Source organism: Hippichthys cyanospilos, chromosome 22 (assembly GCF_059441005.1).
Source record: "Hippichthys cyanospilos isolate Australia breed blue-spotted pipefish chromosome 22, RoL_Hcya_1.0, whole genome shotgun sequence".
Classification (NCBI taxonomy): domain Eukaryota; kingdom Metazoa; phylum Chordata; class Actinopteri; order Syngnathiformes; family Syngnathidae; genus Hippichthys; species Hippichthys cyanospilos.
Window position 1 is genome coordinate 2,634,963 of NC_142390.1, and position 12,819 is coordinate 2,647,781.

The 12,819-nt window shown below is 45.7% G+C and overlaps 1 protein-coding gene across 1 annotated transcript in view; it reads left to right on the forward strand.

The window, feature by feature from the left end:
- The first annotated feature begins 1,504 nt into the window (after window positions 1-1,504).
- Window positions 1,505-12,819, forward strand: part of LOC148405417 (plasma membrane calcium-transporting ATPase 1-like) — a 51,753-nt gene continuing 40,438 nt past the window's right edge. Inside the window, exon 1 of the mRNA XM_088406431.1 lies at window positions 1,505-1,652. The gene's annotated coding sequence lies outside the window, so the exon portion shown is untranslated. The remainder of the gene's footprint in view (window positions 1,653-12,819) is intronic.

Sequence of the window (12,819 nt, forward strand, 5' to 3'; positions counted from 1 at the left end):
AGTATGGTTAAATAGCGTTGCCTCTAACTAAGCATATATTTGATTTATTTAATGAGCATGTCCTATTAGTCAACATGCAATATTTCCGCAGCAAACTATTTATCACCCCCTGTCTCCCCGCCTTAACAATGATTTATTTCCCGGTCAGCCTCGATTTCACGCGCGTCAGTCTGCTTTGATGCGGAGGAAGGCACGCTAAGAATAGAGCCTGAAATCCCTCCTCAGCTAAACCGGAAGCGGCTATATTTAACTCTTCCAAGTCAGGTTACTATGACAAACGAGGGGCCGCGCGTCCCATATTGCATTAGCGGGGCACCGTTATAGACTCTCCTCTCTGGCCTCAAACGAGTTTAAAAGATCAGATCGATAGCGAGGCCTGGCTGCCCGCTCTAATCAAAGGTTATAAAAGTGCTATCTCGTCCGTGCTCCGATTTGATCTTTCGTTTCTTCTCAGAATATGATCAAAATCCTCCATTGATGTCATTTTTAGGTCAGATGATTCCACTGGTAAAAGATTAGTTCCAGCGAGGGGAGGGGGAGGGAATGCGCGGCCGCGCTGATGTAATATGTGCCAAAAAGTATTTCTAGCTTTGCTGACTTCTGTTATGAAGCACGCTGGATTGAAAAAGTCTACACACCCCAAATGAGACCAAGATTTCAAAAACCAAGAACCTGCAGAGTTATGCGCACCCTTTTATGACTTGACAAGCCTAACCCAGAATCAACCACAAAACGCATATTCGATGCCACATAGTCCATAATTTGAACCCTTCATAATTCCCTCCAGAAATCTTGATTTGCGACACTGGACCGGAGCAGCACCCTGGCCAGCTCCGTTGTTCACTTTAGCGTCTGCCTCTGTGTATTTTTGAGACAAAGTAATTGAGAGAAATCAGATTACGGTAGATCAACACAAAGGATTATAATGCTGGGTCAAATCTCGAGCTCCAGCGCCCGCTAATCCATGACAGATTACATTTTTTAAAAAGGAGCCTCCGCCATGATGCACGCCGATTGTTAGTCTGAAGATGGTGCACGTGGCTTCCGACGTCCGATTTTTTTCATTCCCCTTACCTCAGTCGGTCGTTTAAGCTTCGAGTAAGTTCTCTAGCCGTTTTCGTTGAGAAATACCGTACATTAAGAAATGCAGACATTTTCATGCGTGTGTAAGTGGGCACCTGAATTTTTTTTTACGTGAAAAGTATTTAAACTTCACATATTTAAGATAAATATTACCGCAGTACACGTAAATCTTAAATGATTAAAACTTATACAGTAGCCGTACTGTTATTCCTTCCTCGTTATTATTCTTGAGTCTCGTTGTTATTCCTGCGTCTTGGACGTACGTAGTCGGGATCACGCAGTTTCCCGAGGTGGAGGCGCTCGGACGTCTAGCTAGAGCGAAGCGAGTAGCTGACCAAACTTGATTAAAAAGCAGAATTTATTACAAAATGTAAGATGATCCCAAAGCTTTTTTTCCTCCTTGCAGGCACCAAAGAGGAGCGGATTTCAACATCTGAGCGAAAGCGCGTTACAACCTCTGCCCTCATTGGTCGATTGTCGCGCCGGGAGCCAATCCCGTGCCTGGTAGGAATACGCGCGACATGTTGGAGTGAATCTTGAGCTGATGAACGGATTCCCTGGCCAGTCAGGTAGGAACATACTACTTTTTTTTTTTTTCGTCACTGTGGAGGAAATTCTCAGAGTCAATCACACACGAGCAAAGAAAGCTTTGGGATCCTCTTACATTTTGCGGTAAATTTGAATTTCAAGTGTATTTCTCTGCATTCCAAAGCAGATTTCCATGCCGGAGTAATCCAAATGTTTCTACTCATTCAGACAATTGAGCCCTCACATTGAACACCTCAAACATGTCGTCCTTCCGCCATTTTTGACTTCTTAAAATCCGCAATAGTAACGTTGAAAGTATTGCACACTTTTCTGCATTAAAGGAAGGCTTGCGGGTCCGTTGCCGTTCCCGATCGCAGATGAGCAGGAGAGGGCAGAGCATAGACGTCCCAAGACGTTAGTCAGCTGGCCCGTGAAGGGAAGCGTGCGCGCGCCCCGTCCCCTTTGCGGTGCCGGGTCTCGTGCGCGGGTCGCGGCTCCTTAATGTGACCCGTCACTTTTCATCACGCTCACGACGCACTGCCGCGGCCACACAATATCATAACCGCGAACCGGAAAGTTAAAGTCGGGACTTCTGATACAAACATTTATTAGCTAACTTATCGACGGTTATTAGGGCGATAAATAATGGAGGAGAGCTTTGGCTTGTGTGTTTTGCCTGGAGCCGCGTTCAGGGCTTAGTTCACACCTCACCGAGCACCAAATGGATAAATCAATTTGAAGGCTCGTGGGAAAAGAAACGTACACTTGTGTGTGTGTTTGCGCATGTGTGGGCGGGGCGATACAAAAAGGCACGCGCCACATCACGCGTGTAATTGATTGCAAATGCGCACGCACGGTGTCCCATTAGCATATTGCCAGATTATGGCGCATCTGTAGTGCGGCATGCTAAATGATTGCGGTTGTGCTAAGATATAGGTAACGTTAGCAACATTAGCTTTATGGGTCATTCGAGATTACAATGTTTAGGTTGTGTTTATCCAGCTTTATTTTCTTTCCAATTTAAATAAAAACCCAAAGCTTAAGCATGTTCACATAATGCAGTGAAGTCCTGCAATACAGTAAGTAAAGCAAGTCCACACACCCTTGCTGAAACGCGGAGTTATTGTGATATAAAATCATTACATTACTGGATATTAATTTGACTGATAACGTGTACAAGTCAAGGAAAGATTTCAAATATTTTCAAGAGGACAAATATAAACAGCTTAGATAATGTGATTGCACAAGTGTGCACCTACATTTATTTGGAGGTATTAATGGAATATACAAGTGTCTTTTGAGTGTACATGACAGACGCAACATTAGGACCACCCATAACCATAAAATCATCCTGAACTCAACTGAATGTTTCCCATGAATCCAACCCTGTCCTGAAATAGAACCTCTACAGGGGGGATGGGGGGGGGGGCTGTCACTCAAAGCAGCTTTTTTTCTCTCTCATTCACCTCATCGCGACAATGTTGTATTTCTGGATCAGCATTTATAGAGAATAGATTCACTTTGAGTCAAAAGGCCCGCCGGAGGAGACTTGTGATCTATTTCGGTGCAAACGTCACACAGGATTCACGTGCTCGCTAACAACATGCCCTTGATGCGCGCCCTATGTCTTGCGGGGGGAGTAGAAAGCTGCACATGCATGCATAATAAAGAGGGGAGGGGCTATTTTAGGAATGACTTTTATTTTCGCTATTTTCATATTTGTATCCGCGCTCCACGTCAGGAAATGGGTTCCAATCACTCCTCGACCTTTTCACGGAGTCGCGTTCTAGTTATTGCTCATATTATGTACCGTACAGCACAATATGTGCTTTCGATATGGACTGACTTTTGTCAGCTACGTGTCGCATCAGGAGCCTTATCCTCCGTTGACCTTGTATATAATACAGGGGGTCGCGCTTTTAACATTTTGAACTCAAAGCCGAGACCCTATATGAGTGCGTGGAATGCCCTTTATGCTAGTCATGAATATGAACTGCACATGGGTCACTTGACATGTTGCGCTCCCCTCAAGTGTTGCAGCCGTGACACCTCTCATCCTTAGTAGTGTCCGGTTAATGAAAGCACTTAGCTTAAGGAGCTTTGGCTAATGGAGGCCATTGGAGGAGGAGACAGGAGGATCTCCCACTCCTGCCCGATTGGACTCAATCCGCCTGGACGCGAAGATAACGCAACCAGCGTCGGCGGATGTGTCACGGCGGCATCCGTGTCACACGCCTGACGGGAGCCGTGACGCTTTCCCAAGGGGGCCATTAAACCTGAGCGTGAGCGGCGCGACGGGGGGTTATTAAACTGTACGCTGGACCCATTCTGCCCGAGGACACTTCTGCTGACGCATGCTGGTTTACTTCAGGCCCACATTATAAAAATGTTATTTCGCCGCTATCCTTTAATACCGTACCATCCTTCGACTGTAACAATAATAAGCTGACGCGGCTGAGCGGGGTTATGCCAACACAACTGATTTTGTGCTGGATTAGTTGCCAACTAATCACGGAGCACACAATAACAAACAAACATTTCTTTTCAAATTCATACCTAAGGGCAACTTAAAGCATAGTTTCTGTCAAACGGACGCTGCGACTGTCAAATCAAATACATTTGACGTGTTTGTCACACATTTATCTTGTTTTGAAATCTGAGAAAGTTGAAGACAACGTGCAAATTTGGTATTTTAGCCAGAAACTTAAATCAGCATTTTGCGGGCCGCATAAAATGATGTGGCTGGCCTTGAGTTTGACACCCGTGATTTAAAGTCTACAAGTACAATCTCTTTTATTTTTAAACAGGAGGATAATCATTTCCTCGAAGTATAAGACAAAATACCGAAATATTCTTCTGTCGCCATCAGCTTTTCTTAATAATTCGTTGAGAGCCCCTGCTTTATACTATCGTATTCGCACAACCAAGCACGATGTTGCGTTCAGGGCCGGATGAAAGAATAGCATCAAGGTTGAACGTTGGGCACGAGCGATGGACGAGTGAAGTTGAGCGGGAGTCCATCTTTGCATTTTCTTCCAGTCGAAGCGCCCGTCCCCGCTTTGTCCGCCTGTGCGCCGCTCTGATAAGCGAGCGGTCGCCCATCTGAGGGGAAACCATGGCAACATCGCGTGCCACATGTTGACATCACATTGCGGTTAAATATAACCACACCCACCTCACGCTAGCCACAACCCCCCCCACCCGAACTCCCTTCACTTTCAGCCGCCTTCGCCGCCGCACGACTAGTTGCTCTGCCGTTGATCCCAGGGCAGCTATAAATAAACTCTTTCCTTTCCGTAATTGCAACCCTCACTGTCTTGTTTGGATGGTGGAAGGAATGGTAGACGCCAGGGAGGAAGAAAAGTACCAGTGTGTGCGCGCGCGCGCTTCATTTTTTCAACTTTTATGGTAGATAAACAATACACGGATCGGAATATTATTTGTGTTCTCGAGAGGGATAATCACAAGATAATTTTTTATGTTTGGAAACGATTCACGCCAGGCTCGAAAACCGTACGCCCCAAAAGTGAAAAGGAAAATGAATCTCGCGGCGCTCCCGAGCGAGAAATCTCGTGGCGTCCCGTCTTTGGCCGTCGTGTTGTTTTGAGCGAAGCGGCATGTTGTGACTCAATCTCTTAGCAGCCGCCCGGCGGGTCCCCGGAGGCCCCCGGACCCGCGGCGGCCCCGGGACCGCTTGGCCGTAACCTGGCGACGAGTGTAAGGAGGTCGGAATGGAGTTTGGGGAATGATGCGCAAATGTTAACCCCTCCGCTTGCGGTCCATTAGCCAGCCATTAGCTTTGGCGATACGACTTATCAAGCAAACGCACTTGGTGCCTTCACAGTCATACCTTCCCGGAGGTGAGAGCCATTCAAAGCCGTAAATAAGAGCGCCCAATTGCCTTTCGACGACTTCGATGTGGAGCGCGACCACGCTCATTCATCCCTTTCCAATTAGAATGTGAAGAGCTCCACTACACACGCGCGTGCGCACGCCCGCACGCGCGGCGGCTTTGTCTGCATTGCTGCCTATTAATTTCCTGACCCATTTGAGTGTGCTCCAGCGTGCGGGCATTTATTCACTCACATATTTATTGAAATATGCACACAGAGCCCATTTGTCCAAGCCCGCTTTCAGAGCGAGCCGGTTATCTTTTGCATATTGGAAATGAATGAAATGAAACGCATGCCAGGCATTGACACTGAACAAGGAGAAAGAGAAAAGTCTTAATGAATCAGTGAAAAGGTGATAAAGTCCCCGCTGCACGCTTGGGCTCAGTCAGGGGTCACCGGCCTGTGCAAAATACTCTCACTTCACGGGAATGGGGGGGGGTAAAATGACTGGCATTTGGACCCTGGGGATTTCTCCTCTGGTCAACCTTTAACATACAAAAGTCCCCATCCAAAAATCCCCTCCCCTCTTTTAGATACTTCCATTACACTTTTACATTCTTCACAAAATAAGAGACACGGAGCTGTCATCAAACTTGACTTTCTATTCAACCCTTTACGGGACGAAGGGGCCGCTTTCGGCCGATAGTCGAAACAGAAAAGAAGAACAGAAGAATTCTAGGTCCTTTAGTTTTAGTGTCAGGGGAAAGGTGAGTGGGAATTTCCTCCTGGTGCAGCTGCCCATCTCTCTCAATTTCCCTCGCCCAAATCTCCTACAGTAAGATCCCACCCCTGACCCCCCCGATGACCTGTTATCCCTAGTCTCCATAGAGATGCTTGTAATCAGGGCCAGTGGCATCTTCGGGGGGTATTTTTAAACAAACGGTGGGCTGAAGTTGAGCAGCTGGGTGGGAGTTTTAGGAGGGGGGACTTCCACATACCCAGAAAGGTGGGGGTACTTCCCAGCTCTTGTGCCTGGGGTGTCCTTACAGGAATCCCAGCCATGCCAAGCACATGATCCCTTAATGTAACGTTATGTCAGCTTGCTGGAAAGTCCTTCAAGAAGATCCGGAAGGAGGGGTTAGAAGTCCCTACTGCGCCAAAGTTTTCCCCGAGGAGTAGAAATCGGAGGCGTCCAAATACTTTTGTCCGTGTAATGTATGCGAAATGATGCTTTGTTTGGCACAGAAGGCAAGAAAACACGGGCGTAGGTGTGCGAGTGTTTGTGTGAAACTTGCACCTTGTTTCGCATTAGGGCTTCATCCTTGGGCTGAATGGTCAAGTAGCCTCCGCGTTAGTTTGTCAAGTACTTTTAAGTAGTTAGCGTCCAGAGCGGGCCCACGCGATGACGCACGCTTCTGCGGCACGACTCCGACCGGGCGCCTTCCGCCGAATCGGTTGTTCCCGGCGGTAAAAGGTGGGCAAAATCATGTCAAAATGGCATTCACGTCATGACAACACCCGAAATCATTTAAAAAAACAAATAAACTCAATTTGACCCCATTTTAACTACTTAGGATGCAGGAAAGAAGGAGAGAGGTGCCATTATTTGGGCAAAAACAAGAAAAAAATGTCACATTTTGCTTCCTGATTGAAATGTACGTAAAAAAAATAGTATTTATCAAAAGTGATACAATTTCATCATTCATTAAGTGGAAATGTGTTATTTGGTCTTCTGTTTTTGGTTTTTAGTTGAAAAAAAAAATAGTCAAAAAACTGGCATATCATTCAAAGACGTTTTTTAAACACCGCAAAATAAATTACGCCAACCCCTGCAGTTCACATGAGCTGCATGCATTTTGTTCGACTCGGCTGAAAAATTAGCCTGTAGTAATAGTGCCTCTCCGGTTTATGTTTATATTTGCATGCTAAATTAATTTTCTTGCAGCCTGCTCAATCAAATGACAGCTTTGAAAACCATCAAATTTATATTGGACATTGTTTCATATTACAAAACGGCGTCTCGTTCTTGCGGACTCGATCTCGTCTCCCGGGATTCGTGTCCCATCCCTATTAAATATCAGCTTACTGACGCTGTTAGTTAATTGTGAGATGAGATTTCCACAACGTAGTTCTATGCTCAAGAAAGTAAGTGTAAAAGTATTGGGATGTGCTAGTAATCTTTCTCAAAACAGCTTTGATGCTGTGTGTGTGTGTGTGTGTGCGTGTGTGTGTGGAGAGGGGGCGTGACACATCAAAAAGTTGTCGTGAATTCTAAAAATAGGACGTCAGTGCGAGGTTTGGAGATGCCAGTGTGGGATGGGACTCGTCAGACCACAAATTCAGAAGGCGCTTCACGTTAAGATCACGTGACTGACATTGTGAGGAGTTGGGGGAGGTGTGTGTGTGTGTGTGTGTGTGTGTGTGTGTGTGTGTGTGTGTGCGTGCGGCGGTGGCCTCCTTGCCACTCACCATGATGTAATGGGCGCAGGCACGAATGGCCACAGACACTCACATTGGCTGAATAAGCGCTCACAGAGGGATTTCAGAGATTTGAGTAAACAACTAAGAAGCTCTACCATTGGACGGAGGGGAGTTTGTTTGCCCCGCTTCCCTCATATTAACTATTTTCCTATTGGTCCGAAACGAGTAAAAAAAAAAAAAAAACATGTTCGGATGGATTTAAAGCTTTAGCTACTGGATTTGAGCGCTCGCTGCACTCGCCCCTGCAGTATTAGCACAAGTCTCCTGCCGGCGTGAATAGACAATCGAGTCTTTACCTATTTAAACGAGCGCCCGCAAAGAAATCCAAAGGTCCAGTAAACGCGCGGCCGCTTTGTCGGCCGCATCCCGATGAGGTGCTCCGGCATTGTCCTCGCCGCGGTATCAGTATGCCATTGGCCGCGCTGTGTTCATTAGGGTAAACAAGCTGCTCCGCACTGATAGCACCAAGGCCAGTCACCCCGCCTTGGCGCCGGGCCTGATAGCAACACGCGCGTTTTGCCCCTCGCAGAGGATCCCCAAAATCTACTATTCCCTCTGTAAAGGCTTAACCGCCCGCTTATGAAAGCGGGCCGTTCGAATATCCCCAAATTCAGCCGTTGTTGTGCAACCAGACTGATTATGCAACAGGGGTTCGCATGATATCAGACGCTAACATGCGGGGGAATTATGAACTACGGAGGCATCTTCTAGTCCAGTGGGGTTTTTTCAGACGAGTACAACCTTAACCAGTGGAAAGCGTTTTTAGCTTAGAAAAAAGCTTTGTGTCTGATTTATTAAACTTTGGAACCTTTCAAACCTCAAAAAAACAACACAAAGTATCCTCTAGGATTAAAAAAAGTGTATTTTGGGGGATGAATATATAATAATAATTAACAAAGTGTCAGATCTGTTGCAAGAAATAATTATAAATATTTGTCCACAGAGAAATATCAAAAATAAGTACCCGTACCCTCATTTGTGAACCACTGTTCTAGTCTACACAAACACACACACACACACTTGAAGGTCTTGCCACTTGTGAATAATAGATAGAAAGAAAAAGTGATGCGTTAAAGTCCTCGGAGCGGCTCGGAAAAAAAAAAGGGAGGATTAAAAGCGCGCTGACCCTGACCTCGGTCCGACCGCACAAAGAGCAAACAAAAAGCGGCGACGACAACATTCTAACACGGACCAATAGGATGAAAACGGGATGGGAGGAATTAGTACAAGTCAAGCTAATTCGTGGATTCCTTTAGTTGTTGCTGTGATGCATTCAGTGGGAATCTGCATTTAGAAATTATGAATCAAACACAGAAAGTATTGCGACATTATCCGCTCGCTTTTGTAAGATATGCAATAAGTTGTTTCGTGTTCCAATTCATTTGCTTTTAATTTGAAAAGAAACGTTGCTGTTCCCGTCCCTGCGAAATAGATAAATAAATAAATAAAATATCGTGTTTTACGCATCATTTGGCGCACCGTACAATATTTTACAAATATAAGTTTATTCGTATACAAATGTGCGGCCCGGTTTAAATCTGAATTTGATCAATAAATGGAAAATTTGAAATGTTTAATGATTAATTGTTAAGGTATAAAAGTTTGAGACTCCCGCTCTAAGTGCTTATTCTGTCTCTTTCTCTCGCGTTTCTCGGAAACTTCGCACATCGCTAGCGCTGCCGCATTTTTTTATAGGCGTTTTCCACCCTGACGCCGATCAGTCTTTCCCGACGAGAAGGAGCTGACGTTAACGTTCAGGGCCTGACCTACTTGTTGCTAACAACTATACGGCGGAACAGTTCAAAGAAGCCGCGCATGAATAATAAAAGCGTCTTTGCATCACGGTTTGTTGGGGTAACAATGTTGGCATGTCAGGCCGAGGCATCCGATCCGCTGTCCCGATGACATGATGGAATATGTTGGCCGCTCGGTGTTGCCTTTCACCAGCTTTGCCGTTGCAATATTGATGAAGGCCTATTTTTTTTTTCCTTTTCCATCTTCTCCGTCTTCGGCCTCGCCCCGATCGGCTGACGGCCCGCGACACGGCGCCCGCCGGCTAAGATGGCCGTGGCGTGAAGCAAGGTGTGGCGTCGTGCGTTTTTCCATCCGTCAAGAAAGTGGAGCAGCTCATTACAGTGGAGTGCTCTCTACAGAGCTGACCTAAAAAAAAAAAAAAAAACAAGGATCGCATCCAGTATACCTTTCCAAACCTCGTCGGTAATAAAAGTCCCCTAAATGACTTCCGTCAACTCGGTGGGTTTCGTGTCCCGATGGAGAAAGAAGCGGGATCCGGCTGTCGACGGTTCTGATACGAAAGGGTGGATAAACAAAGAACACCAAAGGAAGGAAAAGGGTAATTGCGGGAATGGTGAGAAAGTGGAATTTACGCTGTGGGCCCCACTCCAAAGAAATGCACACATGATAGCATCTTTTTTTCCATCCCTGATGATCAAAGGCGAGAGAACATGTTATGTTTTTTTAAGAAAATTCTCCAATTTGTGACCTAGATCAGTGGTTCGCAACCTTTTTTCGCTGATGTACCCCCTGTGAAGTATGTTTTCATCCAAGTACCCCTTAACCAGTGCAAAGCAATTTGGGATAAAACTTTAAAACCCTTCAAAGTTCAATTTGTAGTTTTCCAGCAAAAATAATCAACATAATGTCTCCTCTTATAGATCATAAGAAAGATCTGTGAATCAACCAAAAAAAAAAAAAAAATTATGAATAAATATTTGTAAAAAAAAAAAAAATCAACAGAAAGTGTCAGACCTGTTTTCAAAAAGAAATAATTAGGAATAAATATTCATCCACAGAAAAAAAAATAAAAAAGCGTCATCTTTCAAAAAACCTAATTATTCACATAAATATTCGCCCTAAAAAAAATAAAATAAAAAATAAACAATAAAACAACAGAAACAATGGCGCTAATAATATAGTGCAAATATCATTTAGTGCAAAATATTATGTATGCACCTTGTAAGGAGCAGACTAGCGCGTGAGAGATTTGTTGAGAATCCAGATGGCTTGTGTGTAGAATGACTGATGGCAGCAGTTCCAACAGATCCTTTTGTGGGTGTGTCTTGTCCTTGTTGAGGTAGATCATAGTATGATCGTAGTACAGATATGCCGCAACCCCGATCTAAGGATCCCTGTGATTTACTTCCATGCATTAATTCAAGCCTTTTGAAATCAGTTTGCATTTTGTTGCCAAATCCAGCTGGCGGCCATTTTGTGTGTACGTGTGCATCTTGCCCAGAATTCACTTCCCATTCTCAATCAGGCGCGAAAATTGATTTCCGCGTCTCAACTCCGATTCCCTCATTCCTCCCGGAATGGACAGGGGACGAGAATGACTCACCTGCTGTGTCCTTGTTATCGGTACATCCTCGGAGGCGCGGGAGGGGGGAGGGGGTGCATGTTGTGTCACGCTTCCAACCGCCAGCGGCTGCCCTGTTTTCCCTCCCCAAAACCCATTTTTCCTGTATGCTTCCATCTTAGGTGTCGCCGCCGCCGCGCTCTTAAACAGGAAGTGAGTTAAAACCCCTTAAAGTCACACCCTCTTTCGGTTCCTTCGCTAAGGCTCCATGAAGACTGCGAGAGAATTTCCCGGCTTCTCCCGGCCAATCAATACATTTATTGTTTTACTGCCAGGGAGTAAATCATTCCTGGAACGGAGCCAGTCTCCTCTATCTCACTTCTCCTCCACTCCTCATATATTCCACTCAGCAAATTGTTTCCTTCCTAGCAATAAACAGGCATAAGCAGACCAAATAACGCCATTGAGCCTTTTATCGGAACGGGGAGACCGACGACGAGACGGGAGGCGTATTTGGAGATTAAGATGACAAAAGGTGGCAAAGCGGGCGTCATAATCATGTTGGATGGCGGCAGCGCTGTTAGGAAATTAAGAACGTTTCCATCAACGACGCCAACTCCAAGCCCCGCTTGCGTTACCAAATATTACAAAATACGTAAATATACCACCCAAAATTCGAGCCGTCAAGTTTTATTTAAATCCCCCGGCCTCTCCGATTGGGAGGCGGCCAGAGGTTAAGCTCAATCGGCGTGGACGGCCGCGGCATGTCCCCGGCTGACCCACTTAAGCGGCCGTGTCGTATTCGTTCTCGTGCTCCTGTTGACTCACGGAACCGCGAAGAGGGGGACGAGCTCCGTCGTTTTCATCTCTGCTTACCTCGCCGGAGCTTTGATCCGGGTACTTTCTCTGCGTACTGGCTTATAGCTGACGTCAAAGGCGCGTTTGACCGCCGCTCACTTTGCTTCGGTCTCGTCGCCCGTACCCCGACGGCGATACGACCCGGCGGCAACAAACTAAGTCGTGCGCGGGCCCCCGACCGCGGTAGCGTGACGAGTCATGACACAAGGAGAGCTAGTGATGTCAACGCCGCGGCATATCGTTTGCCGGTTCTGTATTTATGGGCGAGTGCGTGAAACGTAATATGGTGAACCGCCTGTTTATTCCAGGGATACTTTCCCGACCCACCAATCTGCGACCGTTGAAAATACGTTACATGAAAAACCAGAATACACATTTATATCAGCCTGGTTTGCTCAAAAGTGATCAGTACAAACGGCGGCTCTCGCTCTGTTAAAATGAAGGCATCAAGATATGACGTCGGAAGAATCCTGTCTGATCCTCAACAATAAATATCTTGAATCTTGAAATTTAGGGGATTGTTGGACTGTTACAGACGCTTTCGGCCATTTTGCTTGTATAGACTACCGGTAGAAAGCGGCCGCTGTGCCCAGTAAAGGGTTAAATATATGAACTTGACTCACTAAAAAATGCTACGTTTTTAGCATTAAGCTTATAATAACACTCAACAATAAAAGATGTTTAAAGGGATAATGTGTACGATTTAGAGCATTTTTCATT